At 42.7% G+C, this 5024-nt stretch overlaps 1 pseudogene; it reads right to left on the bottom strand.

The window, feature by feature from the left end:
* Positions 1-3116: 3116 nt before the first annotated feature.
* Positions 3117-4720, bottom strand: LOC147702432 (uncharacterized; annotated as a pseudogene).
* Positions 4721-5024: the final 304 nt, after the last annotated feature.

The raw sequence follows: 5024 nt of genomic DNA, 5'->3' as shown, positions 1-5024 counted from the left end.
GTTCCTCTGGTAATGCTCAAAGTATCCAATAGCATTCCCATTACCGATATCTTAGCCGTAGGAGCCGTATATAGCGCCTGTAGTGCTACAATGAATTTCTTACCAAACCCAGTTTTATCCATCAGTCGCCACATATAATCCCATTGAACGCGATCAAACGATTTCTCTGCGTCCAGTAAAATCAGCACTAGATCCCTTTTTCCTGTCCCTGCAATATCGAACAGTGTTATTACTTTATTCACATGGTCCACCGTACCCCGTTTCGGAATAAAACCATGTTGATTTAGTGAGACCAGAGGTGTAATGACTTTAGCCAATCGATTGGCCAAGATTTTAGAATAAATTTTATTATCGCTATTCAATAAAGAATTTGGGCGATATGATCCTACTAAATCTGGAGATTTACCCTTCTTACAAAAATACTGCGAACGTAGCGTCTGACCAAGCTTTAGGAGGGTATCCTAGCTGTGCCAACTGTAATACTTTCAACATTTCATCTTTAACTATATTAAAAAACACCCTGTAAACTTCCACCGGAATCCTGTCTGGCCCTGCCGCTTTCCCTAGTGCCAAGCTTTTAACTGCGGTTTCTAATTCGATCATAGAGATCGGGGAATCCAATTGCTCCACAATACTGGAATCTAGTTGTTTCAAGCCCTCTTCAAAGATCACTCTCTGATCCCCCTCCGATCTCCCCTGATGAGTATACAAATCAGAGTAAAACTGAAAAATGTAAAGAATCTGATGAGGATCAGAGGGCAACACCTCATTCGAGTCCCTCAATGCCTGAATATTTTGAGCCGATTCCTTTATTCGCAGTCATACAGCCAGCTGTTTTCCAATAGTTTCCTCAAATTCATGACTTTGCCGCTTGAAAATCAGAGATTTTCTGGCATTCTCAGCGCTCCAAAACCCAAGGACATTAGCTTGATCCTTAGCAACCCTATTCTCTAGGTCAGAAATATCATTCCTACCTAAGGCAATCCCCCTAGTTAGAGAGCCTTCTGCCTCTGTCAGTGCCTCATAATGCCTTGCCAACTTCGCTTTGAGTTTCTTTTGCTGCCATAAACTAAAACTAAGACATTCCCCCCGAAAACAAGCCTTAAATGTATCCCAAACTATACTAACAGGTGCTGTCCCATTATTATTTCCAAAAAAGCCCTTGATCCAGTTACCCATATAGTCCTTAAATTCGTCATTTACACATAGTTTCCGATCAAATGTAAAGTTATTGGGTTTAGGTCACCTCCTGCATAGGGCCAATTCAAGAACAATTGGAGCATGATCCGAGGAGATCCTTGGATATACATGAATTTTTCGCAACCCGGCAGTATTTATTAAGACAACAAACCACCAACATAAAAAATGCACTCAATATCATTAAAAAAATTATACGCATAAACACGATAAATAGGTTACATGATTATTTAAAATTTTGATGGATGTCTAACCTTAACATTGACTAATACATAGATGTTTCTAACCATATCTAGCCCTGTCCCTGCGTATCCAGCGTTGAGCATATGAGTGAGATCATGACTGGTCAACATGTGGGGGCACCTCCCTAACGGGAGAGGCCCTATCCCGTGGAAGTAACACCCTGTGAGGTTCCTAGAAGACTGAGTCGGAAGTAAATGCAAGGAGGCGGCTTCGTAGGCTCAATGATGGTTCTTTTTTATATTTATGCCTTATGAAAATTTAAATTAGTCCATTGAGAACTCTTCTAGGGTTACTTAAAGGTTTTTTCTTCTCTTTCTCTTCCAGGTTTTTCCCAGCGTCTGTGAAGGTCCCCATAGATTCATGGAAAGGAAACACAAGAAGAAGTGTGCAAGGGGTAAGTATGAGTTTCTACGTTTTTACCAGTGTTTCCCCACCCCAGGAGTGCTCACCTGAAGTGTCTTTTCTTATCCTACAGGCTTGAGTACCTGTTTTGGTTTTCTCTTTTCTCTTCCTTTCCCTATGCTATTTTCCTTTTGGGGTTAAGAACCCTGGAGCCAAGAATGGAAGAGTGCCCAAAGTTGACAGAGAGAAATAAAAAAGAATCAATTGAAGAATTAAAGGTTCTAGTAAACAAAGTCTAATGAAAAGACTCTTTCTGTTTCTTTCCCTTAACTCTGTTCCTTTACGAGGGAACGGGTGGGGGAGGGGGGTAAAGGAACATAGCCAGGTGTTACCTTTTTAGAGTGCCTTAGATAGACATTCCTGGGTGGTGACTCCTGGTTATTTTTCTCTTCACCGCCACCACCATTCATGCAGTGCCAAAAGAGAAAAAGGAAACAAAAAGCCCACTCTGTTCCCCACCCTCCTCCCGCTCAATCGTTGGGTTTGCCACTCACTATGCTTGGCCGCAACTCAGCTCAATAAGTATCCTCCAGGGCCAGCCACCACTCTTTGGCTCCGGTACAGGCATCACGCTCTTCTCCCTGGGACAGAGGCTGACGTCCGGCTCCCGGGCAATGTCTGTTGGTTTCTTGCACCTCCACGGTGTTCCTGGTGATGCTCTCCTTCTCCTTTCTTTGTCCAGTGGTCCAGTTTCTTCTTCATCTTCAGTTGCATTGTCCGCTTGTGGAAATGTGCCTTTTAATGAGCAAACCGGTGCAGGGGTCACACTTCTCTGTTCCCGGGTCGGTAGACCAACAAAATAGAGATCGGCACTGAAGCTGGAATTCAATTAACACGTTTATTAATCACTCATGAGCGGGACCACGTCCTTACAAAACCCTCAAGTGTTCCAAGAGGTAGTACATTGAATACACAGACCATGGTGCTTACATACAGAGTTTGTAGCAGAGTAAGCGTGCTGTTACAAATAGAAGGTACAAGCATTCACAAGAATAACTACCAACAAACATGGGCAGATGGGAGATCACTTAGTCAGCAAAGTGGGAGGGGGAACAGAACTGCTTACAGCAGCCACAAATAGTCGACAGTTACATGTTGGTCCAGGTGCATTCCAGCAGCTGCAGGCCTTTTCTAAGCACGTACATTGCCTTGACTCAGTACAGAAGGAGTTAACTAAATTTGATGACACAAGCAGAATAGAAAGGCAAGCAACAGTGAAGACAGAAGAATTACATGGCTAACAAAATGGATGCCACAAACAAGATGGCTTCAGCTTATGCCAACGGAAATAATTTTCGATTTCCACAGATGACCCTTTTAGCATATGCTGAAGATATGTTCTTATACTTTAAAAAGAAAATACGAAAAATATAATTTATGTCAATCATTTCATTGATTTCTTGATCACTTGCTAATCGGGCATTTACATTCTTAGCATTTTGTTTAGTCGGTATGCACGAGGTGCAAGTAGAAACACTAAGGGAACAAAGCATCGGGCCGCCTTGGATACATAGGCAACAACTGAAAACAATAGCAACAAATATACATAGAGCTGACAGTAATTTCCATCCCCACACAGTAAACATGTTCCATAGCCATCCAGTCAATGTCCATGTCCCTGAATCCTGGTGGATTTCAGTGGCTATTTTGTGCATCTTGGAAATTGCATCAAAAACAGAAGAGGCGTGGTCAGGGATGTAAATGCAACAGCTACTCGCGATGATGCGACATGCTCCACCACAGTCAGCCAGGATGACGTCGAGGACCATTCTATTTTGGAGCGTCACAATTATTGCAATTTGTAGTTCTTCTTTGATATTTCCAAGCGCCATTCCTGTCTGATTTGTTACAGCCTCTACAACATGTGTCAAACGTCTGCTTTTTCTGCATTTCAAGTCGAACCAACAAAGAAGAATAGTCCCAAGTTAAAGTCAATATACTGCTGCAGTGCAGTATCAGTTTGATCCACCTCAACATTATTTATTGTCCTCTTGAATCTGCTCTTAGAAATGTCATTATGCTGTTTATAGTCTTTATGGTAGCATGCAGGTGCCAAAAGCACAGCTGGAAGCAAAAATCACACGTAGCAGCTACCTGACCACCCAATAGGTAGGTGATAATAACCTTTACTTCCGCAAATGAAATAAGTATTATGTGAGGACAAAAAGCTGCTATTGTTCATTCCAGTAATATTTAACACTAAAGTACAGTCACTTTTTCCCACAGGTTTACTGCCAACACTGCTCACACAGAGATCCGCTCGAGCTCTAGTAACAGCAATAACAGGATGCCCATTTCCCTTGGTTGTTCGAGTGTTAGGGAAAACATAGTGCGCAGAGGACTTTCCTTGATGATACTCCTCCATTTCCAAAACAGTTCCATTAGCTTGTGGATCTCCTTCCTCATCAGGGTAACAAACCTTATTCAACTGAGCGTTTAGCCTTCCTACATCAGCATAGGTAATGTTAGCAACTTCAGAAGCCCACAACAATGCAAACCAGGCTCTGCAGGAGCCATTATGTGAAAACGGCAAAGGAATAAAAAGCGTCCCTCCCTTTTTCTGATAAGCTGGCATCATTCCACATACCCAGCAGTTGATAACATTTGTAGCATTGTGTGCATGGTGCAACATCTGAATGAAAGTGTTATTGAGGTAGGGCATTCTGTGCTTCTGCTCATGATAAGGAAGAGTGAAGTAATGGTGTTCAATGGGGACAGGAGTAGTAGCAGTCAGTAGATTTTGGACAGGGGCTTCTTCCTCTACAATCCATGTTATTCCAGCAACAATAACAACAGTCAAAATGAATCCAGTAACAATCATTGTTCTTTTGCTACAAACTCTTGCAGCAGTTGGTTTCTTCTCCTTAGGCATATTCATTTCGCTGACAAACAACAAAACAGATGGTGCCCTAAGGTCCTGGGCAGACGTTGATTTCTTCACTGAGGTTGAGACGAGCAGTCACTGAAAGGCTACCCCCCTTTGCAGTCAGGCTTTAACCACCCAGGACAATGGCTCAAACAGTCTTTTTCAGCAATGAAGAGCCTTTCTTCATAGGTCACAGCTGATTTCGGGATGTACCAGGAATCGTGTGGTCCAGGAAGACTTCCTCAGATCCTTCAGGTGACACAGCTTGTCCTTTCTTGATGACCAAGATATTGCAGTGATCTGCCAACGCAGCTGG

Source organism: Lissotriton vulgaris, chromosome 7 (genome assembly GCF_964263255.1).
Source record: "Lissotriton vulgaris chromosome 7, aLisVul1.2, whole genome shotgun sequence".
Lineage (NCBI taxonomy): Eukaryota > Metazoa > Chordata > Amphibia > Caudata > Salamandridae > Lissotriton > Lissotriton vulgaris.
Note: the sequence above shows the minus strand (reverse complement) of the source record. Positions and strands in the feature narration are given on the sequence as shown.